General features: G+C 44.0%; 1 protein-coding gene across 5 annotated transcripts in view; it reads left to right on the top strand.

Moving 5' to 3' along the window:
• The window catches only part of PPP1R12B (protein phosphatase 1 regulatory subunit 12B), a 128,249-nt gene that overhangs the window by 9,209 nt on the left and 91,712 nt on the right, over positions 1 to 27,328 (top strand). The gene's annotated exons all lie outside the window — the stretch shown is intronic.

Here is a 27,328-nt window from a genome sequence, read left to right as displayed (position 1 = left end):
TTTGGGCAATGGCTTTGTGTCTAGTGCAGAATGGAAAAGGGAGATACTAGCTAAGTGTGAGTGAACATTTAGAAGTTGTCAAGAAGACCTCTACCAGTAGGTGAAACAAACCATTGGCCACGGTTGAGCTTCTTTAGTGTTTGCAGGTGGCGAGAAGTGGGCACGAAAAGCGCTCTCCTCCTCCTGAGTGACAGATGGAACAGAAGAGTAAATTTTTACAAAAAATAAGTCTTAAGGGACAAAAAAGTTTTGATCCTTCTAGTTGGGAAGGCATCTCCAAAGGTAATAGGCAATGGTTGCTTGCCTTTAAGGACTGGTGCACAAATGATGGCAACAGAAAAGGTTGGTTATTGTTTGCCTGCCCTTTGATTTAGCTGTTGTTTTGTTTTTGTCCCTTTTGCCTGTTCCATGAAGGAGTGAGTCACTCATGAAATAACTACTGAGTTTCTGTCACTTACAGTACTCATCTGGCACTCACTCGCTTATTTTCAGCTGCTGGGCACCTGTGGTAACTCAGAAGCTGCTTCATGAAAAGTCAGGTACTTTGTGCAGTGATTGTGGGTTGGATAGCGGAGGCTATAACCTCTCCAGCAGTCCCAGTTTAAGTTACTCCTGCTTCTGAGCCAGAGCTGTAAAGCTGCAGGCAGGTCTGGTTGCTCTTCAGAGCGTTACAAAGCAGCATCCATGTCAAACTCGGGCTGGTCAATTTTTTGATTGCTGCTTAGCAGATTTGGCCCTTTACTCATTTCCAGATGTTGGGTGAAGTCCTAGCAAAGCAAAAGGTTGCAGAATTTTTGGACAGTCCAAAACCAACCAGGGGGAACGCGTTACAGACCATTCAACTGAATCACAGCAGTCTGGGGACTCTTGGGAGAATCATTGGAATAAAATCTGGGAGACTGAGGGGAAGGAAGAGAGGGTTGCTATGTGAACGGGTGTTTTTTTCTAGCTAGGATGTCACTGCTAGAGAGCATGGAGCAAAAGGGTTGGAACTGTAGTAGTGGCTGAAGCAGTCTGGGTTTGTTTTTACAGGGGAACTGGGATCAATCTGACAGTCGTAACCCACACAGTGCTCATATGGCAGCAGCTTCTAGGAGAAGTTTCTTAATCACCAGAAGGTAAAAACTAGCTTGTGCCTTGAGATGTGAGGCTATGACACAACGTACAGTGGCATGAAAACTTTTGAATGAAGTATTTGGGTACCACATGTATATGTTTGGGGAATCGCAGCTGTAGTTCAGCTTCTCCTCTTTTAATCGGTAGTGCATACATCAGGCTACGTTTTTTATGATTGGGTGGCCGCATTGCCTAAAAATATATTAATCCTAGGAAGAGAAGGTTATCTAGGGAGAGTCATACCTTTTCCACCGTACTCTGCAAAGTTTCTTTCCGAAGGTATGCTGCTGCCAGTGAAAATAGAAGTTGCAAGCTGTGTGTACTGTATTTAATGCTGCTCATCAGACTGTAATATGACACTGTCAAAAATAGGGTTTATCGCTAGGGTAAGTGGCATAGTAGGTTTTTCTGGGTTTCACGTGTAGAGGGGGATACAATAGTACGTACTGTAAATTAAGTGGGAAAGCTTGGAAGCTACCTACGGTACACCAGGAGTTTATTAGACAAAGCCAGTTAAAATCTGAAGTGCTGTTTTACAAACCTGATGCTTTTATTTTCTTGCTTTTGGCTCACTCAGTCACTTTTTTGGCTTGATGTTTTGTCCCTGTGGGTTAGTTCAGTTGTCTGTCCCTTGCATCTCTATTTCAAAACAGTGTCCTAAGTGGGCAGAATTAACTCTAGCCTGAACAAACTAACCTTGAGCTGAAAGGAGTTAGAGCCTTGGAGAGTTGCTGCTCCTTGCAGCTGAGATCTTCCTTTGTTTTGGTTAGGGGCAGTTTCTCAACTGGTTAATTAGGTTTCTGGAAACTGAAGCCAACCACAGCATTCGCTCAGCTACTGGATGCTGGGAGGAAACTTACTCTGTTGTAGTAAGTAGATGGATATTTGTGATGGGAAATGTGCATCTTCATTGTTTCCTTCCTCAGCCTCTGTTTATCCTGTTTAGTGATGAGATGAGTCAGGCACCATTGCTCCCCTAAACAGTGAGCAAGTGAACTGGTAGGATTTGCAGCTACAACTTCCTTTATGGCAGCAGCTAGAAGTGATGACCCTGGTCCCTTAGTGCTGTGTACAGAAAAGTTCTCATCTCTGTAGCAGTGCTGCTGGGCAGTCCAGAGCTCCAGCCCACATGGAAAGCTCTGGGAAGTGAAGGTATTTTAGGGAAAGCTTGTGATACTTCATATACGCTGAAAACTTCCTGACTTTTGCAAGTAAAATTCTTGAGCCTGCATTAGAGATAGAGACAAGTCTTTCATGCTGCATACTTGTCTGAATCAACGTGGTTTGATAAGGTTGAAAGCCAGCTCAGTGAAAAATGAAGGAGTGAGCCATGAATGCGGTGCCTGGAACGGTGGCTGCTCCAGACAGTGTCTTGCAGCTCCCATTGGCGTAGCCAAGACCTGCTGAAACATTAAAGGCAACGTTTCTGTGCAGGTCTCTCTCGGCTGTAACCTGGAGGAAACTACCATCATCCTGGTGGTGTTTTTGCAATTTATAATGCCTCTTGCTTATTTTAATGGTGAGTGTTAGAGGCTGGGAGCTGTATACGTGTTTAGAGACTTCGAGTTTCAGATTAGGTACTGTGGGGCTTGTGAGACATCTGAAGTGCTGTGTGTTGTAATATACTGAGATAATAACTGACTAATATTAAAATATAAGACTTTTGCATTGGTATGCTAGCTTTCAATTGAGTATTATTATATACCATAAGTCAAAAAGGCCTAGTCAGACTGCATATCAGAGCAAGTCTTTAAGAAGATGGGGAGAGGGGAATAGTATGTAAGCGGTTGTAGAAACTGATTGTTTTTTCTTTCTAACTTCTGCATACAAATGAGGACAGGGGAGCATTAAATAAACACCTGCTCTGCTTTTTAAAAAAATGTGCGTTTGCACAGGGCTGGGATAAAAAAGAAATGAATGAAGGGGAAACCCAGACATTTTCAGGGGAATAGCAGCCCCCACCCTCCAGTCGCAAGCTCTCCAAATGAGTGAACTCTTTGACCTACTGATAATGGTACGGCCCCAGCACGGTGAAGGTGCCCAGTATAAATCCTGGGATCTGAGTCTGCAGTTTATTTTCAGCTGTCCTGAAGGGAGGTGCAACAGCTGTCCCTGCAATCTCCTTTATTGGGCTGCAGCAAACTGATCTGCACGGGCATGGAAGGTGCGGCCATAGCAGGAAAATTTCAGTTTGTAAGAGCTTTAAAGGAATAACGCGGTAGGGATTTAGGTGCCTGTTTTTACGGGGTTTGCTTCAGCATGAATGGATTTAAGAGCAACCTCATGGTGAATGTAGCCCGTACAGGCCTGTGCAGAGAAATGGTTCGAGCTGCTGTCAACTTCTTGAAACCGGAGGGAGATGTGATCTGCCTGTGCTGTTGGGGCTGCTAAGATGTGGCACCTGTAAGCTCTCTGATTTCCTCCCTTCGCTCCAGAGATGCATCTCCTGCTGTGGTAGAACAGGATCATTCTTAAATACTTCACTCTTAAAACATGTTTTTCAGAGGAAATTTGCTTTTCTAGGTTCCCAGGCTACTGAGAATGACACTTCACGCTGCTGGCAGCCAGATCCCGAGCGTCAGGCCTTTATTTCCTCATCAAACTGTTGACAATCATGAACATTAATATTCTTGATTCAGATACCTACACAATTTCTCTTGACAGTGTTCATTTACAATAATTACAACGTACAGTACTTACAAATGACTAGTACTTCAGAAAAAACATTTGTGGGCACTCTTGTTAAATATTTTCATGTTAAACAGATTTTTGAAAGATCAGTCTCCTTTCAGCTTTAAGCTCTCAGCTTAAATGTAGTCTTTGCTCATCTGAAAACAACTGGAAGTTCACTCTTAAAGAGTAAATGCTGTGAGGCTTTTTAATGCTGTTTTTTTCTTAGTAGCTTGTTTGCTGTAGCTGAAAAAGATCGAACAGTCTTAACTTGTTAAGAGTCTCACTAGAAATGTTTCCATAACACAATAAGCTGACCTTGCGGAGGGACACAAGCAGTTTCAGCATTGCTTTTCCAGCATTCAGCCTTGCTCATAAATCTTTGTGAAATGTACAGAATGCAGAATGACCACCTGCCATTAGCCTTTTATGTGCCACTGCCTTTTCAGGGTAAAACTAAACCTAGCCCCTCTCTGATACTCTGAGCTGGAGCATCGATTTGCCACCGTGATTGCTCACCATCCATTTCTGGAATCTGTCTGAAGCCACCTCCTATTTATAATTTGTCATTCCTTGCTGTCTTAGAGAGGTAATGCAATTTCATTGCAAAGCTTTATGCTTTTTTACATCTGAAATTGTGTGATAGCAACAACTGGTGGTATTGGGCCTTGTCTAAACACAACTGCTGGTTTAGCAAGAGCTGGCTCTAACAGTGATGGAGTGAACTGATGCAACTTTGTGTGTGGGCTCCACTGGCCTAACCTGGCTTATGTCTGTTTAGTTTGGACTTGTAAATACAATACCATAACCCAAACGGACGTAAACCAGCTTGAAGCTGGTAGGGCCCGCACAGGGAGCTGCGCTGAATTAACTGTGTTGTCTGCGCTTGAAGTGATGCGTCCTGGAGTACTGCTGCAGTGGTTCCAGCCTGAAGTCAACGTGTGAAGCAGAATTTCTCTGCCTCTTCCAGGATTTGAGTTGATAGGAATTGTCAGCCTTGCCCAAAACAGTTATTAATTATGGATTGATCTTGAGCGGCAACTTGATACTTCGTGTGAGAGATGTTAATAGGGATTTCTCCCTTGGAAATTGCTGGGGCAGGTGAACTCTGACCCAGCAGGCTGTGAGTAATGGGGTTTGCTTTAATTGTTCTGGTATAGCCAGGGCACTGCTCCGAGTTACATCATTAACAGAGACCCTGCCTCTGCCAACAGAAATCATCAGAATATTTACCTTAAATACCGTTGTGGTTTTGGAGGATTAAATGTTGTAAATTTTGATCTAACAAGCCATTTTTCTACCCCATTTGCTCTTTGGTTCCTCTAAGCGAGGTGACATGCTCTCCAGTGTGGACAGGTTTGGTGTTTTTGTGGGTAGCGACCAAACCTGAGCTAACTGGTTCATTAGCACAGCCTACACCTGCCCAGGAAGAGGTGCATGTCCGGAGCCTGGGCAGGAGTTTAACTGCACCCGTGACTGTCATGCAAACACTACAGACTTGCTAAGTGTCTGATTTAGTATTTTTTTTTTAATTGATGTGATCATGCCAGCAGAAGTTCCTGTGCTAGCAGACTGCATGCCCTTGCTTGAGTCTTTTAATGAACATTGCAGGTGATGTTCGTACTGTTGGTGTGATCTAAATGTTGCATTAATAGAACCATTCCAGTTACCAGAAATGATTACAGTGGCAAAGATGCTTGTGAAGGAACTCGATGGCACATGCAGAATGCTACATTCTAGCCGGTTACCAAAACATCTTTCTTTTTTGATGCAAGAGGTGTTTTTTAAGCGGTCTACAGCAAGTATTTCAAGCAGAGTTATGAATACTGAGCTGAAATAGTGCTCTCTGAAGAAGGTTAGAAAGCGCTGGCAGCTTGCTTCCAAAGGAGGCAGCGTCCAGGTTGAACCTTTAGAACTGGTTTCATCACTTGATGCTGGCTCTCAGTTCTTGTCTTGCTTTGTGCTTCTTCACTGTGTTCTTAGGAAGCCGAATGAACTACACTGTGCTCCAGCCATCTGGGCTTGCTGCGTTCTGATATTTACTACATAGCGTTTCCAGGGACTGAGGTGGGTCTGACAGGCCCGTAGTCCCCTGAATCCTTCTTACATGAAGGCTGATGTTTGCATGTCATCAGGAACCTCCCTTTATCACCATGACCTTTGAAAGATGACAGTGACTTCGCAGCAATGTCAGCCAGCTCCCTCAGCCATGTCTGCATCCCGCCTGGTCCTAGAAGTGATACGTGGCCATTTCTTCTCCTTTATTCCCTGGGCTGGGGCTCTGGTGCTGCACGATGTGGCTAGCAGGGCCAGTCTGCTTTCCCTGGGAGCTGTGCCTAGTCCTTGCCCTGTAGCTGGTGTGCCAGTCTTGTACCAGATGCTCAGCTGCAGTGCTTCTGTAGATGCACGCACTACATGAAACTTCAGTTCTACTTGCCTGTAGCTCTCTGCAGTGGCTGTTGGACACCCCTGTGCACAGCAAACTAGACATTTCTGGGGTGTTTTTCTGATTCCCTTACCTCCCTGATATTTTTTTTTTTCCCCTTCTAAAACATTTTAAGTTTTAAGGTGAGGTCCCTGCCGGGAGGGAAATACGAGTGGTTCTTTCTAGTTGACTTGTCTCTTCATTTCTTCAGAGTTCCGTCTTGCAGGAACACGGCTAGTGAGCAATTGCTGTCGTCTCATACCTGCAATGCCTTCCCTACTTTTTGGTGCAAACTTGCATGATGACTTAACTAGCGATTCAAAACTGCTTATCTGTCAGCACCAGTTCAGTTTTAAGGCATGTCATGACCTCTTTTCTTCAGGAGTAGACATGCAATTAGAAGTACTGCCAGGTCGTGTCTCCCAAGGGAGATGATGATTGTGGATTTCTGTTTCTTACCACTACTTTGATAGATGCTACTTAACCATCTTGCAGTACAGACATCAGTGGCTCTTAAGGCTAGGAGTATTCACTTATCTTTCCTGACTGCCTTAGTTTTATTAATTGGCTTAGCAATTGTCTTCCAGTTGCTGAAGAATGCTTCTTGCTGCTCCCATGTGCAGAACGGCTGACACTGTAGGAAATGCTCTAAAGCAAGCTGAGTTGTCATTTCTGGCTTGTGAGTGCACTTCGGTGGGGCCCTTTGTTACTTTCAGTCCAGCTACCAATTTAATCAGTGCTGCACTTCAAATATTAGCTGCTGCTCAATGCCATCCGGGTATGGAAAGGGGGTGCAGGAGGCACTAGGGTACGGATTGGGCTCTGTGGAGGGAGGGAGTAGCCGTAGCTGTGCAGGCAGCCCTTGAGTGATGGCTGCTCGGCCCCTGTGGATCACCTGCAAGAGTGAGCAGCTGTAAACCAGGAGGGCTTAGCTCATGTCCTTGCAAAAAGCATGTCCTAGGGTCCGACTTTGCTTAGCCTTAGCACCCACACGAACTCGTGAGGAGTCAGACAGGGCTGTCAGCCCCGTGTGCCCAGCCTGCGCCCAGCAGGCAGATATGCTGCCCTGGGGAGCTGGGTTTAAGAAGTAGCTTTGAGTGCCAAACCTTTGTACAGGCAAAGCACCGCTCCTGCCAGCGGGTGAGGAAACCTGGCTGGTAGGTAGGGCTGAGCAGCTCCCGTGACATGTAGACCAGCCGTTCTGCAAGCAGAGCAGTGAGGGGAGAGCAGGTGTCAGCAGCGTTTGGGCCAAGCTGGATAGCCTCTGGCTAGGAGGGGAAGGAACTGGTGAGGAAATCAGTGCTGTTGGACAACTTGTTGCTCTGTATTCCTTTTGGTAGTCCTGGTTGGGACCTGACTGCTGTTTGTTTGCATTTCCTGGGCAGTTCCACCATGCGCTGGCTGCTCCTGCATCCTCCAGGTGCATGTGCTGCTCCGGGATGGCTCAGATGCTCTCTGGACCAGAGTGCCCCTCCAGGGGTTTGACTGCCGTGGAGCTACTGGGCTTGCCTCCAGTCCCGTGTCACTTACCTACCCACTGCCATATTGTCACCCAGACCCTCTGTCCCTTAGCTTCTCTTGTCTAATTAGGGGGGAGAACTGAGAGGCAGTAAGAGCCCCTCGGTCTGTACTTTTCATCCCAGCACCGTCCCCGGTGTGAGATGAGCTGCGTCTTAGATGCTGGGTGCGTTAGACCTGTGTGCAAAGCTCGATACATGAGCCTTCCAGCTTTCTGGCAAGATTATGGGCACCTCTGCTCCTGGAGTTTGCATCCCTTGCCTGTTCATACACATGCTCCTCGGGCTCTCCTGATATACATGGAACTGGAAGGTGGAATATATTTAGAGGTGGGTGCACGAGGGCGAGTATATTTTCTGCAGACTTCTACATATTGTATCTGTGGAGCAGGGGGACTTTGGATGAAGAAAATTGAAAAGTGATGATTTAGTGGAATTTAAAGCTTAATTATTTCAAAATTGAAAGAATGATACATTGTTCCTTGTGACATATAATTATATGGGGTGGCCTGTGTGCCTTCTTCTCTCTATCATAAATCACCGTAATAGATATGTGCTGTATTCAGGGAGCACACAGTATCGTGTTTTTTTTCTGGGGAGTATTGGAAGAGTCTGAGTCTTGGACGCAGCTCAGCTAAATAGTTTCAAATGACAAATCTGTCCCAGTTTTGCCATTGTGTGCTGAACAGTTCTGTATTGCTTCTCAGTGATACTGTGTCTGCATGCCTTCAGTCTTTCCTGTACACAGATCTCTTAAAAAAATAAAAATAGAGCTTTCTGAGCTTTACCAAGCTGCAGTATTGACAGAAGAGGTTCCAGAACTGCTCAGACAAATGAAGTGTTGGGTCTTCAGCACCAGCTGGTATTAGTTCCAGAGGAACTGGCATATGAAGTCACTAAGCTATGATCTGTTGTGTTTAACACATCACTTTAAAAAGAAAAAAAAAAAGAAAAAAAAAAAAAAGAATTAGAATTACCAGAGGACCATCGCTGCAGCAGGACCATGTCAGTGGGAAGAGTTCTCCATGTGGTGCTGGTCTCCAAAAAGGACTCCAAGAAGAACCTGGGAAATGATAAACCCAAAGGAGTCAACCAGCACGTGGAAAGGAGAAATCTGATTGAGGTAGTACATTTGGATTTCCAGAACACTTCTGTCAAGTCCCTCTGCAGAAGTCCTAAGAAACAAAGCTGTTGTGAAATAAACAGAGATCTTATAATTGATTAATGACTGTCTGAAAGAGATAAAGCAAAGGCTGGGAATAAAAGGTCAGTTTACAGGAGGAAGGGGAGATACCCTGTGCATCTCCCCTCTAGTCTGTGCTGCTCTGCACGCCCACATGCGAGATGGAAAAGGGAACAAAGAGTGAGGCAACAGTTAGATGATAGTACTGCATATTCAGGATAATAAAACGAAAGCTGACAGCGAAGGGTTTCACAATACTGGCTAATTTGCTGATAAAATGGCCAGCACAATTTGGTCAGTAAATGGGAAGTAATGTTTATGGGGAAACAGTGTATTCCAGTCCAGCTGTTACAGGCTGGAAAAGGGTTTTCTGGGATTTAATGTGATAGCATGGAAGTACTGCAGTGGGTAAAAAAGCAAATCAAACATTAGGAATTACTAAGAAAGGAATAAATAAAGTTGCAGTCATAAAGTCAGTCTAAGCTCATGTTGTGCCCATCTGTAGATTAGTATGTGCAGTCTTCCTTCTACCATCTCAAAAAAAAAATGTCGTCAATAGATGCGGGAAATAACAGCAAGGTGATCAAAGTCAGGGAGTGGTTTCTATACAAGGAAAGATCAAAACTGTCTGCAGTTCCTTCTGACTGGTGGAAAGCCACGAGCACAGATAATAGAAGTATCCAAAATTATATGTAAGATGTGATTAGGAATGTTTGCCTTTTCCCACAAGGAAGAATTAACGGACATCAGAATTTTAAAACAAGTATTTTTTCATGCAGGGTAAAATTCAGCTGCGGAACTGATTGCTTTAGGACATAGTTCGTGCCAGAAGCTTAGATATGTTCAGCAACTGCTTGATGGGTGTAAGGTCTGTAAGTTAAGCTACAGACTGCCAGGCTCCAGGGTGGTGTGACAGGAGGATTCCCTCTGTGATACAAAGAATATTTAAAAAGACATTATTTATTACAGATCAGAGACAAGAAGAGAAAATAAGGTAGGAGAGAATTAATAAGGCCAAATACCTGCTCAAATGTTAAAGCAATAGTTTTAAAATTAAAATCCAGCAATCTTTAGAAGGCTAAGTAATACTGCATTACATAATTGGAGGGCAATTATGCTTTACATTTAATAGGCAATTTTATTGAATGTTTGGGTAACTTGCTGCAGTGGCATGAAGATTATATTTCCTAGTGTCCTCTAAACTAAAAGAAAGAGTATGTATGTGTATGGAATATCACCTTGCTAATCCACCAGTTTTTGAGCTGTTTTTCTACTCCTGGCTTGCAGTAGCCTGAACTGATACATCCGACTGAACACTGTATCTAGGTGTTCTTGCACAGGATGGATTTCGTCTTTACTTTGTGGTTTGCACTAGCTTTTCTTTTCTTTCTTGGATGACTGACAAACAGAATTTGACCTTCGCAGCCCTAAATGGTTTGTCTTTTAAATTGATATCACTTGAGTTATTCTGAACAAGCATTCCCTCATGCTGAAAAAGATAAGTGGTAAATTTGTCTGTCTCTTGATGAGAGACTTCAGGACCGTGCCAGCCCGTATGCCAGCAGAGCCAAGGTTTAAACTTCAGAGCATATTGCATGAGTTATTTTTGATCCCTTATTAATAGCTGCTATAGAAGGAGCTCTATGCTTATGGCCAAATATTGTCTTATAGCTATTTCAAGTATTGGCTTGTCTTCAGTTTACAACTCAGTCAGTCCACAAAATCCATTCTTTTCCATTTTATTTTAGGTGCTGTTAATCTTTAAGAAAATTATTCAATGTTGCAGAAAGTGAACAAAGAACAAAGAATCGATTGTAGTCATTGGGAGGGAATCCATGTGCTGACATTATGCCCAGCTTCCTGCAAATTGTGCTAGTGACTTAAAAATTCAAGCCCTGTCCAAGACAAAACTGCTGCACTAGGGAAAATAAGACATTTTAATGTAATTTGATTCCAGGGTTATCTTTTAAAATGCAGCATTATGCTGAGGAAATTCTCAGAGTCTTGGAGATTTGGGGATACCTGTTGTTGACAAAGCTACCAGCTTTTTTTTTTTTTTTTTTTTATTTCTTGCTATGGCCTGGTCTCAGTTAACTCTTAACCACTCACCCCTTCTCCGGTCAATCTAAGCTGCTTTCCTAATCCTTTGGCTTCTTTGAGCAGTGGTTTGATAGTTCTCCTTCTGCTGTATGATGCTGAAAGCTGCATTTCTTCCCCTACCATTTGGCTTTTTGTTGTTTGCTCTTTCTCGGACCTGTCCGAGAAGGACCAGCGTGTGCTGTCTCAGTGGCGAGGGCAGTTGTACAGCTACAGCTGCCTGCCTGGAAGAGATCACAGAAGACCCGGTCCGGTTCCCTGCACTAAGGCACAACCAGGTTTATCAGAGGTTTTTCCAGAAGACAGCTAACTAATCTTTTCCTAAGTATCTTCACAGAGAGCTCATCTGCACCTCCCCTGGAAGCCTGCTGCAGCGCCTGGCAAGCTGCGCGGTTAGGAAGCATTTCCCTGTGTTTGACCCAATTCCACTTTCTTCCAAATGAAACTGAATTCTTTGTTTTCCTCTGGTTGCAATTGCTTTCGCTTCCATAACAGCCTTCCCACTACTGGAAGACTGTTCTCAAACTTGTTTTTCTTTTCACCTAGATACAGTAAGACTGCCTTCATTTAACTTTTCCAACTAGTTGATGTCTTCTAAACTTGTAGTGAGCCTTGTTGTTCTGCTCTGGGCTTCTTAAGGAGTATGTTGCTTTCAAATTGAATGTGAGACTTAAGTGGTGATCTCTCCAGCCCAAGAATAATTATCTTCAGGGCCTTACTAAAAGCAGTTGTCTGCAGTGTATTCCAGAATGAGTTTTGCTTTCTTCTTCAGCAGCACCCCACTGAGTCATTCAGCCAAGCCTTAATTACCCAGTGGGGATGGAGATGAGGGAATAGTAAAGCAAAATTAAAAGTAATGGTATAAATCATTAATGCTATAGCAACATACTTAGTAAATGTTCCTTTGAAGGATTGAGACCCTAAGCAAGCAGCGTGCTCCCCGCAGCGTGGGAGCCGCCGGAGCCAGCGTGCTGCGCTCACCGCGGGGCCGGGATCCGGCAGGAGCAGCGCTGCCATCGCATGCAGCGGTGCAGTGGTTGGGCTGCGCTCAGCCCAGCCTGGCCCGGGTGCCTGTTGCTTCGGAGGCTGTGTCCTTTTTGTCCTTGTTTTGCCTTTAGCTGTCTCCCACTGAAGTGCAGGATTTTTCCCATTTTGCTTTGTTGTAAGAACACTTTGAGTCTGGGTTCTGCTCCCTGGAGCTCTCCACCGTCTCCACTTTGGTCTCGTCTCGCACCGGTAAAACACAATCAGTGTTTCTATGTTTCTGTTGAACAGGAGGAACTGAGCTCGGCCTTGTTAGTCTGTGCTGATGGGACTTTCAGACAAGTGTTTACACAGGCTCAAGGTTTTGCCGGTTGTGCTGAACCCTGCGCTCCCTGACGGAGGCTGGGTCCCTGTTGGCACAGCTGCCATGGGTCGAGGCTACAGCAGAGCAAGCGGCCTGTTTTCCCCAGACCCTTTACAGCTTGTTCTCTTCTTATCTTTCTGAATTCTTCTTTGGCCGTTTTTCCCCCCAAAGCACTGTTTATTTCTGTGGTGCCCTACCAATAGTATAAATCCCATTTGTGATGCCACAGAAATCCTTAAGAAATGCTTTTGGAAAACAGTGAAAGTTGTTTGGGTTTGGTGTGTCCCGTCCCCCCCCATCTTTTTAAGTTAAATTTTTTTCTAGTTCATGCCTACCACATCTCTTTTCGGTTGTGGGGACTAGAATTTCTTATGATACTGAAAATCTAGTGCACTGTTAAGTAGGGGCCTAATGATATTTTCTCTTTTGTTTTGTTCCGTTCCAAATAATTTCTAGAATTTGCTTTGATTTCTGAGCTTGGAGCTGATATTTTCCTACAGCTATTTGTTATAATCCTAAGAGCTTTTTCCTGAATGGCAGTAATGAGCTCAGAGCCTTTCATTTCATTATATGATGTTAGGTGTATTTTTTGCCTGTGATTCACTCTACAGTTATCTGCATTGAATTTCCTCTGCCATTTTATCACCAGTTGCTCAGTATTGGAAGATTTTTCTCCACGTTTGTCCTTTTCTTTACCCTCTTGACTAGTTTCATCAGCAAACGTTACCACCTTACTAATAACGTCCTCTTCCAGATCCTGTAGATTCGGTGCCACAGACCTCAGGAAAGATTTCTGCAGAGATCTCCAGAAAGAAAATCTGTCATGTATTCCAGTCTCCTCGTCATGGAAATGCACGTCTAATCATGCAAGGACCTTCCCTCTTACCAGTGTCTTTAGGAGCCTTGGTGAGGGGCCCAGTGGGAAGCCTTTAGGAAATCTCTGTGGGTTGTATCACCTGGGTCTCCCTTGCCTTTGTGTTTATTTACTATTCGAAGGACTCCAATGGCTTTCTGTCATATGACTTCCCTCTGTAAAAGCCTTGGTGGCTCTTTGGCAAAATACCACAATTTCCCATGCATCCGCTATTTTGTATGATACCATCCGTTAATGTAAGCACCTTGGTTCTTTTTGGCTTTGATAAGGTCTCTCCCTTTCTCTATTCCAGGAGTTTCCTCACTTGCCAGTGGCTCCTCCTTTCCATCTTCTCAGCCATGCAGTGAGACACTTGCTGCTTGTCCGTTTGGTCCTACCGATAGCCATGGCGTGATTTGCAGGAGCGACACCCTAGCAGTCCTACTGTCCAACTTCCTAACACAAGCCATTTTGTTTCTAGAGCCTCTGCTGGCTGGCTGTCCTGCCTCCAGCAGGCAAGTCACCACGCCGTCCATGGTTATCGTCACCCGTCTGTCTATGCCTGATCATGAAATCACTTGCTCATGGCCTAGCTCTTGCCTTCAGGCTGGCAACCCAGCCGTCAACCAGGGGTGAGTCCATGGTCCTGGGGACATGCAGTCATGTCCTGGTGAGACAGACCCATCTGTAGGATTGCTCTCCCAGCCATCAGCTCACTGCTTCCTCCTGCGAGCTCTTCCTCTTCCTTTGCAGCTGGCACAGAGATGGGGCGGCACTGTGATACCTCCGAAAAGCCCTCCTGCGCGATGCTCTTGGCTTCCCTCTTCAGCAGAAATGGGGTAATCCACTCAGAAGTGAGACTGTTTCGTGGCTCTGGCAGCTGGGCTTTGTCAACAAACCCTGCCCTCTCCTAAATTTCTCTTGTTCTTAATCCAGGTTATGGTCCTTTGTTTCTGAGGATTGTCTGTGCCACCCACCTGCAAGGCAGACTAATGCACAGGTGAGACAGTGCAATAAACATGGAGATCACCATCCGCTAGCTGGACTTCCACCGGGTTTTGTTTTACTTTAAGGGTGACTAATTGCTGTAGTTCACCTGTAAGCCTAGCCAGTCTGCCTGGCTGCTGCTTCTGTAAATGGTAGTTAGAGAGGTGAAGAGCTTGCTCTCCCCCGCCACTCCTCCCCTTGCTGAGTGTGTTCATTGCTCTATCCATTTCTGGCTACGTCCTTTTTTCGGCATCTGCTAGCCGGGGCTGTGTGACACTTCAAAAGCCCTGACAGAGCACTCAATCAGGAGTTCACACTGGGCTGCCAGTATCTAAACCATGCAGGGCATGTGCGTGGCGTTGGAGCAAGTAACTGGGTTTACGTTACTCTTAGGAAAACATGAAGGTTTGTATCAGGTCTGTATTTCTTTGATCACAGGGACCACAGTTCTTGATTAGGCTCAAAATGTCGTTAATGTCACTGGGGAAAGTTGACACCATAGTTGTGTCCATCTCTCAAACTAGCAAGATATCTGCTGTCATGCTTTGACAAGAGTTCAGTGTGTGGCAGCATCTGTAACACGCTTACAGTGCTCAGTTACTCTATGAAAGCATCTGTGCAGGGGTCTAGCAAAGAACTGTCATTCGAGCATCACTTGGCCCTCTTCAGTGACCTTATTCTACAGGTTCTTTTCTTTAATAGCTCACTTGTTCTCAGCACCATATTTGCCGCCACCTCTCTTTTTCCATGGGTACCACCAGCACAGTCCCTGAGACCCTGGTTTGGATTGCTGATGAGGGCGATAGGCTCAGAAGCCATCAGTGAGTAATTTTGTTACTGGTGGCCATGCTGAGATTTGCTTTAGCTTGTTTCCCACAGGATTAAAAACCCCACAAAACTCAAAAATACTTTCCTATGGATTGAGCAGCCCTAATAGAGTCACTTGATTATTTTTTTCTTAATTTTTTTTCCCCTGTGAATAAAGGCAAGTTCAAATGAACTCTGCCTGAAGGTGTAGTTGACATTTGAGAACTCTTGTGAATTGGATTCTCAAACATATATTGAGCACACATCTTTTTCCAGTATTGGGAGTTCTTGAAAAGTTTGTTGCCAAAGAGATGTGTAGACTCTGTCATAGGACAGTAAACTCCTATATTGTCCTTTACCTTCCACTCTAAACATGCCAGCTATAGTCCAGACCTTAAATTGCTGTGTTTAGATAGGGGTCTTTTTGCTGTGTTTTAAGAAAATATATAGCTTAATTTCTGCTGCAATATCAAATTATATCAAGGTTTCAACGTATTTGAAAGAAAACATTTCCTTAAAGCTGCACCTTGTTAAGTGATGTTGCAAATCCAAATGATTGCATGGAAACAGAAATGCTTGCAAGATCCCAGCTATGGTCCTGTCAGGAAGAAGTGTGGAATCACTTTCTTTTTAAAAAGATTTCTTTATCCAACACCCTATTCATCTGTTTCGTTGTTTGTTACACTTCAAAGAAAACTGTGTGCTGTTGACATGGTGCCTTTTCCTGCTGGGAATGATGACACTTCATGGCAGCTGAGCCATGGTGGATACCAGTCTCTTGTTCAGGTAGCGGGCAGGAAGAATGGCAAAACTCAGAAAAACAACTTCTTTACTTGAACGCGAAGGCTCGGAGTTGCACAGGACTGGAAAATGACTGAGCAAGCTGCTACGTGTCTGTCTAGTGATGAGCTTTGCTGAGCCCCCAGGAGTGCACAGGATGGGTACTTGGAGAGTATTTAGCCACCTGAATCAATCACTGCAAAGAAGAAAATCTTCCCAGTTCCCAGGCAATGAGAATGAATAAGTAGAATTAGTGAGAGTGTGTTTTACTTTGTATAAACTAACACGTTTGGTTTTTTTTTCCTGGCCACAAAGGTGAGATTCAGATCTTGAAACAAAACCTGATGTGGCTGTAAGACAATGATGTGCGCTGAAACCAAGGGCCTAATATTCTGCTTATGAATAAACTGTTTATGTATCCACCAAAAGAGTCTCCTCTTTCTTTTCCTTTGCAGTCGGGTTGAGGTGTTTCTGCATATAGCCACATCATCTTCGCCCTTACTTAGTGCTAATTGGGCACGTCTTGGTGTTTGCAGGAGTTCATGGTTCTTCCCCTACGTGAGCTTTGGTGTCTATAAGGAAGAGATGGTTTCTGTGAAAGCAATACTACTGGCCCTGGAGTGACTTTGTTGCTTTCTCTGTTGAAAAAACAGCTTTTCCCTGGGCTATATGCGGTGTGAGCTGTCTGTCTTGACATAAGCAAGATGTCCAAGTGAATACTTATGTGGCAGCCCAAGACTGTCTCAGTCCTGCCCTTCCTGCTGCTCTTGTCATATGCTTTTCATACCAGTGTAAGTGCTTGTCTGGTCCCACTGTCAGCCAGTTTAGCTCCTGGATCTGTTTAGTGGGGTATCAAATGAGTATCAGTGCCCCTTGTTAGGGGAGAGGGTCTGCTGGCCTGGCATGAGACTGGGGGGGATGGAGGCAGCCCTGGCTCCAGCCGGCAGCGCCTGCTGCAAGCTCCTTCCATCAGGGAGACTACAGAAAGCCTGAAGCGAGCGGCCAGTGGAGATTTGCTGTCTGCCTTTGAGGTCTATCGTTGGGTAACACAAATCTCACCTTTAGTTTGCCAAGCTGGAGCTAAAATCACTTGCAGCGGTGTTCCCGTTAGGAGAAGACCTGGAGAGAGTCTTCCCATAAAGGATCGTTTGCTGGAGCACGGCGTGGCCCTGCCATGCCTTCCTACCCCAGCTTGCCCTACTAGCAGGTGTGGTGTGAGTGGCGTAACATGGCCAAGCAGGCTGAAAAGTGATTTTTTTAATTTTTACCCCCCATTATTGACGAAGTTAGTCTTCATTTGGCATTGGCCTTACTCTGCAACCTATAGTGCCTGTTCAAAACAGCGGGGCGAGTGTCAGCCCTGGGCTGCAGGAGGCCACCTTAGTTTGGCTGAAGCTGATCTAAGGTTGCATCTTGGAACTTTAGAATATGTTTATGTAATATAGCTGATGGCAGCAACCACATATATATTTTGCTTGCATTGTAAAAATGCCTGTAGGAACTGTGTTAAATAGGTACAATATTACCACTGATGTGGCACCTGTAGAGCTGAAGAATGAGGGGATTAGCAGAAAGTTTCTCTGCTAAGCAAACCTGCAGCAGCTAAATTTACATTTTCCACACAGGAGTGAAATGCTTGTGAGCTTTCTAATTATGAAATGTAGACTTATTTCAGGCAGGAACTAAAATCTGAGTAATTTAAGGGCAGGGGTTTATATACTGTCTTGATCCAGTGCCAGGGAGCAGTGGCTGGGTGGGAGAGTAATTAAATACTTAGTGGTCAGAATGACTAAACTGGTGAGACTTGAAAAGCTAATGCTGATCTACGCCATTAGAAAACTGGCAGTCCCTGCTCTTTAGTGACAGAAAGACTTTATTTTTAGTGTTGGCAGTTGATCAAGTACTGGACTTATTTCAAGCTCTTCTCAGATGGTACAAAGTATTAGCCTCCAACTGCTGTTGAAATAATGGGTATTAAAAATCATGTTGCAATTAAGGGGATGAAGATGATGAAAAGGAAGGGAGTAAAATGATAATCTACATTGGATTTTAAAGTCAGTCCTGCATGGCCTGTCTCTGCTTTAGAGCTCCGTGTTCTGGTTTGTGAATGCAAATGCCAAACCAGTCCATCAACTGCAGAGGAAAAGCAGAGTGGAAGTGGGGAGTCGCTGTACCGGGTCCTGGTTGAACGGGAGGTGAATTGAGCGTAGGTTGCTGGACACATGGCGGCACAGATAATGTGAGGCTGGAGGGGCTGGCATGAGGGGTTGATCCCTGTGGCTCTTTGCATAGTGGAGTACTTGTATCTGTGGTCCTTGCTGATCTTCCTAGGTTTGCCAAAATGCTGTATGATTAGAAACGTTAAATGAGGGGCAAAAAGGTGGCAGTCCTGCGTGCCTATGCCTGTCGTCATAGCAGAAGTAAAAGCAGGGCAATTTGAGCTTTCTTTCCATTTTCCTCCCTTTTCAGGAACACAGTGTGCGTGTCCAACTGACCACCTCTTTCCTTCCAGCGGTGGCTCCTGTTCATCTCAAAGAAGCAGTCGGAAGCTTTGGCGTGCTGAGGGCTACCTTGGTGAAAGCAGATCATGTACCAACCACGGCGAAGTGAAGCGTGGTGCCTCAGTGTTCGCTGGCCATACCATTGCTGCACAGCTAAAGCAGAAGTCCTGATAATTACAAAGAATTTCACAGACATTTAGCTAAGACGTCTATAGTCTAGCGCAGCAGATATTTACATCTACCTCCTTGTAAATAAGTTGATGTCACCGGTGCATATATGAAGGTATAAGTAGTTTCAAAATGTGGCTTCTATTCAGAGCAACTCACCTGACATTTTGTGCTGCTATTCATCCTGAAAATGCTACATCCGTGAAATAATTATGCCTTTGTATTAATTCCTCTCTTCCCTTGTGCTCTACTGGGTTTTTTGTTGTGCTAATCATTGTGAGAGATTTGTTGCTGGTTTTTTTTGATGACTGGCATGGATACGGCGGAGTACTTATAGTTGTTGTAGGGTTTCTTCCAATGGAAAAACATGACATAAGCCATACCTCTCTTCCTGCTTACATGAGAAGGTATGACTCAAGTGCTGTTAAAAAATGAAGCAACATAGTTAATCAATTAGGCTAGAAAAGGAATAATACTCTTTTTATCTCATTTCCCTCCCTTTCCCCCAGCTCTCTTTAAAGAATTTACCTCTTCCTGCTAGTTCTAATAAATTGATTGTTTCAGAATTAGATTTGCACAAGGAATTTAAAGCACAAAGATGTTAAAACTGGGTTTGTGGTACCCAGTGCGTGTCCGTGCAGGGTGTTCTAGCCGTAAGGGTGCCCTGAGGCCAGGGCTGAGGAGGGAAGGTGCAAAAGCCCCATGCTTTTGCAGGAGCAACAGTAAGAGCAGTTTGTTGTTCCCAGACTCGCTGGTGAGTGTGATCTGTGCTGCCAGAGATACGGGATCACTTGGACGTGGAATTTTTGGTAGTGCTGGTTCTGACAAATGCCTCCTTAAGAGCAGAGCTGTGATCATGAGACACGATGGCAAGGTCATACCTTCCAGTGCTGACAATCGCTAGTGGTGACAGTTGCAAGGCTATTTTGGGAGTGCTTTTCTCTTTGTTTTCTGTGAACTCCTTTCTCTGTGTTCCCAGATTTAACCCTGATGCTGTTCAGCTGTCATCAGGCTTGCCTTCGTTTGTGGAGCACTGGCTGTTTGCAGTATATGTTGACATCATTTATTTACTCTTTATTTTGCATTCAGTGGAAGATTGACTCCCTTCATCTCCCGGCTAACTTTGTTCCGTATATTTTAGACTTATGATAGGAGAACAGTAGAGAAGTAAGTCTTGTCATTTAATCCCTTTGACTGTGACCTGTGTGTTGTGATAGTATGACTTAACTGGCCTGCTAATTCTGCCAGCCCCCAATGTATTAACAGTTAATGTTGCTGCTGGTATCAGTATTATCCTCTGGTCTGTAACTCTTTAACCAATTCTAAAACTCCTCCAAGTGCTCTAGTTACCCTAATCATGTAGCATAAGGCTGTGGTAAAGAAAACCATCTCAAGCCTCAGATCAAGGAGTGACCTGGTAAATCTTGGCTCTTAGAGGTTTATCATGTGACCGCTGGTGAGTTACTGAGGGTGGGATCTATCTCACCTTGTTGTAAGTGGGTTTATGCTGGGCTGCAGGCAGTGAGAAAGGACAGGTACTGTGAGGGTAATACATCCCACCCAGCTGAGACAGGCAACACCCTCTGGGTACATCTGTTTCTTTACACTTTGAAAATGTCGATGAAACGAACCTTGTGCAAGGCAAGGTGTGGGAACAAATGGCTGGGGCAGGAGAGACCCTGGCAACCTGGAGTTAAACCTACTTAAGAAGTTGTGAGGTTCTCGTGTTGAATTCAAGACTGCATTTCCAGGCACTCAGAAAACATTCTGCTTTTAGTTTCATGCTTTTTATGGCCTGTGTTCACTGCAGTAACTCTTTGGCTCTTCATTTAGCCCGAAGAAAACCTTTTAATCGGTTTGAGTGTGATGTGGGTCTGTCTGATCTTGTCAAACATGGTCCCACTGGTAGTGTTAGGAAGGGGCGTGCTTGGTTTGTATGAACAAAAGCCGCTTTAATCACCCATATCTAATGCAGAATCTTTTGTAGCTAACGGGTGTTGCAGCCTCTGCCACCCAATTGAGTCTAGGTCAGGTTTCCAGCATGAGAACATCATTTGGGAGGAGAAAGCTAGAGGCTTGGGCAAATAAAGCATCTGAGTGATGGAGGTGAGTCAGTTCTGGATCAGAGTGGCAGCAGACACATGACACAAATTGTGTATACTAGTCCTTCCCCACAAATATAAAGATCCCTGGATTTATGAAGAATAAATATGCATATCTGTGTTTGTATATAAGTACATACGTGCACATGTGTACATACTGTACACACACACCTCCACAGCCTTGAAAGCTGGTGTGAGTTCACTGCAAATCCTACCTTGAGCAGGAGGCATTAATTAGAAGTGTCCTGAGGTCCTCTCCAACTGCAGTAGTACAGTAGGATATATGTTGTTGTTCTTTACCTGCTTGACACTGTTGTGTTGTTGAGAGCTGGGTACTCTTAAAATGGTCCCTGCTCCGAGGATCTTGTCATCTAAAATATGAACTGTTTAACCATATGGAAGAATGGAGTGGCTTTCTGAGCAAACTGGCATATGGAGAAGGGTCCTGAAGATCAGTGCAAGAATGCTATGCCATGAATGTGGGGTTGTACGGAAGAACCTCAGAGGTCTCTGTTAGTAGTTTAACTTAAGAGCTACAGGGACTGGGATTAGTGATGGAACAGAGGGAGGCAAACCATGTTAGGGGAGGGCTGTATGTGTGAGCTGTGACGATGGTATCTGCACTTGATTTCTGGATTTCAGGAGAATCTGATAAAAGAATTAATAATGGGGGTTTCATGAGTGATCTGATTTAACAGCAACATTTTGCACAGGCCAAGAGGTACCATACTCCTGGAAGGCTTAGGAGATGAATACTGGAGTACTTAGAAGAAATGAAGCATGGTCTCTGCTGGCCTGGTGCCTCTAATACTCAATTAAAAAAGCTGGCATGTGTCTGACTAGCTAGTTTACATATTGTATTTACGTGTGACAAGTGGAGCTGCCAATTATGATTTCTATGTGGGAACCATGAGGATTGCTACTCAAGAATCTGACATGGTAGGATTATGAGATTTTCACTCTTCTGCACCGAGAAGTCACCAGGATAGAGTTCTGTCACAAGGCCGATGTATTCATAGTAGAAACATGTAACGCAGAAGCCAAGCGTTAGCCCTTTCTTCTTTTCCCTTCTTGCATCTTTCCTCCACCTTGAGAAAATGCATAGGTTCTCTCTCCCAAATCCTGACCAACCAAGGAGGGAGCACCAGGGAATTAAATATAGCCAAAATTAAACCCAAAGCATTTATTATAGGTTTCTTGGCTGAGTTTAATTCCAAGCTCTTGTAAGCACACTGCTGCTATTTTATTTCGTGATCATATGACACTGGGTGATGTGACATACTGTTTGTAAACTAAATATTTACTTAAGGGGGCTGCACTCAGAAATGCAGTACGCTCTCAGCCAAGCTCAACCTTGTTACATGCAGTGCTGTGAGCAGCGCTGCCATGTTGTGCAGGGAGGCAGCAGCTGAAGTGCCTGTGCTGCTGAGGAGCTCTTGCCGAAACACTGATGGGAACTGTTCTGCCTGCAAACAGTTGCACTGAATGTGCATGTGTTTATGTTAAACTACTGCAATACTGGGTAAGTTGTGGAGAAAACAGTTGCCTTAATGTGGGTGCCTGTGACAGCACTGCTGATGTGCAGGCATTGCCATGGCTTCTGTGTTCTGGGTTTGTAACCATTGCCCTTTCTCCATGTGGAGATGGAAAGGTATCTTTTTTCCTCACTTAGCTGATCCCAAGCCATTTCTTAGGAATTTGTCAGGTGGTGCAGTTGTTCTCCTTGCTACTATCCTATATGTATTTATTATATAGTGGGAATGTAACACCAGTCATAGGCTGGGGTTTTGCGAAATGTGATGCACCCCCTAGAAAGTGAGCAGTGTTGTACTGTTTACAGCTTGTTGGAGCTTGATTCTTGGTCCTCTGAACCCTTCAGTCTTAGCCCATCTGACTCCTTTTACTCCCAGATCATCCTATGTCCATCCTGTGGGGGATGCCCAGGAGATATGCAAAGCAAAAACCTTGGCAGGCAGTTGGAGCTGTTGCGTTGCTGATACTCACCAGAAGTGCAGTGATGCTTGTGTGTTCTGAAGGCTCTGAGGAAGGAGCAAACACTAACAATATATTATAATAATGAGGCTTCATTCAAGATAAAGATCAGATTTTGTCTGGTTGTTGAGCAAGCTTTGCCAGATGAGCAGAGTTGTTCTGTAACATTTCCTGGTGTCCCCCGTTTCATTATTGTAATGTAAACTTCATGCTTGAAAGAAGAATGCCTTGGCAATAGCTACTGGCAAAAAAAAAAATAAAAAAAAAAATTAATGCAGTGAGTGTCCCTGGCTGTAAAGGGCTACACCTGTTATCTAAGAGGGGGAAGCTAATATGCCGTATCTGCAAATTTTAGAAACTGAGCACTTCCTCCCTATGGAAAAACTGCTAAATGCTGGTCCCCTGCCAGGAGCTGAAGGAACACCATGAGCCGTGGATGGAGAGTTGCCCAGTGATGCCTGGGATTTAAATTGTATGAGCCAACTTTCTTTGAGCGGTTAGTGGGTAATTCTGGGCACTGCATGCAGTTTGCATCAAAGACTGCTAAAACTGCAATACATTAGTGCTGTTCCAGAAGCACTTGAAGCTAACCAACTGCCAAGAAAAATAGAAGGATGACAAGAGATTAGCCCGCTGAAGATCTCTGATTAGAGGGAAAGGTGGTCACAGCCTACTCCCACCCTATCTCATTGCCTTCAAGGTTGTATGGTATCTTTCACAAAGAAGAAAAAGGAGGAATGAATACAGAGACAAAAATGCTGTGCTCTGTAGTTAACCTTGATTTTGTCCTCTCCTACATGCGTAACCAAGCAGCTGAGGGTTAGCAGTGCTGAAAATTGAAAGAATTGAGCCTGTCTGTGTATGCGTTTTTCTTTATGCAAATCTCTAAGGGCGATTTAGGAGACGGAGTGTTTCCTCACACTAAATAACTACCCACCGAAAAGGCAATGTTAATTTTCAACCAACTTTTTTTTTTTTTCTTACTTTCTTTCCTCCCTCTGGGGGTTGGAGGGGCAGGTGTCTGCTTTGTAATATTGCTGTCCAATGTAGTTACTCTTACAACGTTCCCAAGGAATGCTGTATCAAATAAAAGAGAAGAACTTCGCATAGCAATAGATCCTCTCGGGTTTCTAAACTTATCCACTCTCTTAAATTTAAGGTTAGAGGATTAATAGTACTTAATGGAGGACACATCTACCCCGTTTACTTCCTCTTTGTCCTCTTCTCCTTCCTCCAGTAACCTCAGGTAACCCATTTTGCTTAGCCAGGAGATGAACTTTACCCTCCGAATCTCAGGGAATGTGTTTCTTATGTGGTGCTTTGCAGCGCTCAGCTTTGGCAGATACACACAATAAAACACGCAGCAGAGATTTTCTGCAGGGGTATTACCAGTCAGGGCTCTCAAAAATTTTAGGTGTGCAAGTGTGTGCCCTGAATGCTTCTGAACAGTGGGAATTTCTGTTCTTTGTAGCTCTGTAAAATGATGTCATGTATGTAACTACTAATATCATTAATGTGTGCGCAAGTGTGAATTCTGTGATAACATGCAAGTCTTACTCAGTTGATACTTAATATATTGCAGCCCCTAAAAGCTACCATTTAATCTGTTACAATTTTTATATGTGTTTTCTAAAGTTCTTAAATTTAGAAGTTCTTTAGAAATTAACATTTTTACTCATTATCCTAGTTGCTGGCCTCATAATTATTGCTCTAAGGTGTGTTAAATATGTCATAGCATGTTAAGATACAAGCAGTGTATTCTTTTAGGGTGTCTTGACTAAAAAAAGATACGAATAATCCTATGCCTGATAGTTTCTTACATGTGGCAATGATGAGATTTTCAGAGCTGAGCAGGGGTTATCCAGTACCTCTGTTTGTCAAATGCCATTTCCTGAAACTCCTTCTCCACCTCACTTTTTAAAATCTTGGCCAATATGATTAGTATTATATAATATGATGAAAAATGCAAAAAACCCTTGCATTTTGACATTTGAGGCAGGCAAGAAGCCATACCTTCTAGTGTTAATGCAGCCTCAAGTAATTAAAATAACCCTGTTCATGTTACCCAGCTCTGCTAATTTCTGTTCTTTTGTGTCACTAACTAATACTCAAATAAATATTTGCCGAACAGCGTCACATTGCTTGATCACATAACTTGAACAGCAGTTTTTATGATACACAGGTGGTGAAGGGTGGAGTGAGGGTGATTTTTCTTAAAGAACACAATGCTGCTCCAGTAAGGGCTTAGTACACCTTTGCGACTGACTTTATCTTCATGGCAAATGCAAACAGCAGGATGAAATGTGTTACGGTTCCCTTGGGGAAGTGAGCGAATGCCTGCTGTTGTCAGCACCCATGTAGCTTTGTCACTTTGTCATCGTTTTATCTCTTCAGAAGCCAGGCGAGTCGAATTACTGGAGACTTCTGTGTAGGAACAGGTGGGCTTTGATCCCATTATCCCTTCTGTTTCTAGCATGCATTCCATAGGAACTACGCGAGACAGGGACCAGCGGAACAACAAGGCCAATAACAGGCAGAAATTTAGAAGGGGGGCGGGTGGTGTCTTTCATGCATTTAAACAGATACTTGATTTTAGAAATTTTAGAGTCCAGTGTATCCAGTGGCTTGAGCAAGAACTGGTCTTTTCTCTTGGCCAGTTCCCAGTATGTGCAGATGTAGTGGGTGTATTTGGGTGGTTTAAATGATAAACAGTGTAAATACAGTTCTCCATCAGATATGTACAAAGCTCACAATATAGAGCCGTTCTTCAGTCTAAATTTAGATTTACACTCAAACTGCAGGTAATACTTAAACAAATACATCAGAGCAGTAAGTATGTACAGGCATGAAACATCCACCTTGCTGCTTTGTCAGAGCCATGCTGATAAAATTCTTCTTTGAATGCTTTAGTCAGCCAGAAATGATTCTGCTCAAAAGAAACCACGGCATGGGTGAACTTCTCTTGGCTATTCTTGGAGCAATACACTTTTAGATGAAGTCAGTTTTATTTAAAAAGTGATATGTAATGGTTGTGTTCCCAGGTAAATGTAAATAACTCATCATTAAGATTGTAAGTAATTTATTTGAGTTGTGGGGGCAGAAAACTTGAAGTGTATTGCCGTAAATATGGGTGGCAATAAAATAGACATTAGCTCCTGAGTTTTGTGGCTTCAGACTTGAATTCAGTGTGATACTCTTCAGTCCCCAAGTTTTTGGGAGTTTTTGGGGATTGTTGGTTGGTTTTTCTTTCAGTCCTATTGCCTGAAATAATCCAAGGGAAGTTCCCCAGAGCTGGGTGTACAGGACGGAGCTGTTTCGTGCCTGAGGGTAGGAGAGTGTTGATGTGCTGAGCAGGGTGATGGAGCCAACCCGGGGCAGTCTCATCCATTTCTGGGTTTGGAGCAGTCCCTGAAGTAAACTATTGCTAGAATTATGCTTGTGCTTTTCTGGCAAAGGTTAAGGTAAACCAGTCTAAAAGAAGGGCAGGAAACATGCTAAAACTGCAGCGTGGGCTCAGTCAGGACTTGGGTGCTTGAGTCTGCTCCTGGGGCGACCTTTCCTAGTGCCATAGGCGTACCCTGTGTCCTCTTGTGTTTGCCAAGTAACTCTGCTAGGAGTTAGTTTTCTGGAGGAGGGTTCCTTAGAGATTTAGAGGCTAGTCGTTTGCATGACTGCTTGTCAGTGAAGCAAATGTAGGATTGCGGGGTGAAAGCCTAGTTTAGGGTTTGCAGTTGCAGGAGAAATAGCAAGAGCTGGATATCCTGGTGTAGGACATGTCTCTCCTTTGAAATAAGCTATGCAGCATAGATGAGCGTGTTAGATACTATAGGATTGTCTCTCTTTAGTGGGGGTGTTGGGTAGAGAAAATTTCCTTGTTTTCATTACTTGCCAGGATAGGAACGGATAGTCAGTGTCGCTTGTTTTAGAGGAACGATCATCTGGAAGTCATCTGACTGCCGTAACTGATAGATGTGCCCACATCAAGCTATGCAGAACGATTGAGTGCTGAGATTTTGGAGGAATTTCAACCAAGCTGATTCCCCCTCTAGTAATGAGGAACTCTGTTTCTCCCTGTAGCTGGACACGCAGTAAAAGACAGTCCTTTCACCTCCTGGTCATGCTTGGTGCCTCTCAGCTGAGGCACATGCATTTGGACGTATGTATTAAATTGCCAGCTCATCCTTAAATAGCAGCCTCCAGTGAACTGTAAATGCAATGCAGAACGTGCTGTAGCCAGGAATGTGAGGAAGGAGGAATTCCACCCAACAGAACTGCTGAGACTTGAAAATCTAGCTAGGTTTTCTTCTGGCAACTTCAAAGCTAGCAGGTCTCTGTAAATGCAGGCTCTAGAATTAATACAGCAGCTAATAAAGGGTTGTCATACTCTTCAATAGCTCACAGGGTCTGTGGAGCTAACAGGGAAAGTTGTGCTTGGTTATACTCAGGAAAATTAATAGATACTGCTGAATAAAGAAGTTATTAACATCTCTAAAATTCTACCCTTGGTATGGTCACATCTTCTGTAAAGGGCAACATCCAGTACACAGACGGTCTGCTTTAGTCAGGCTTCTTGAGCTCGTGTTTTCCCTGCTCATCCCTACCACTATCATTATCTCATTTCATTCATTGTTATGATGTTATTTCATTGACATTTTGAGGGAGCAACATAATCTAAATAAATACATAGCTTGTCTGGCTTAGAGGAATTTGATGCCATACCTAAAACTAATACAGCTATATCATTTTACCGTGCGTCCTCGCTCCAGGGAGAAAAGTGTGGGA

Source organism: Falco cherrug, chromosome 16 (assembly GCF_023634085.1).
Source record: "Falco cherrug isolate bFalChe1 chromosome 16, bFalChe1.pri, whole genome shotgun sequence".
NCBI lineage: Eukaryota > Metazoa > Chordata > Aves > Falconiformes > Falconidae > Falco > Falco cherrug.
This window is presented reverse-complemented; position numbering and strand designations above follow the sequence as displayed.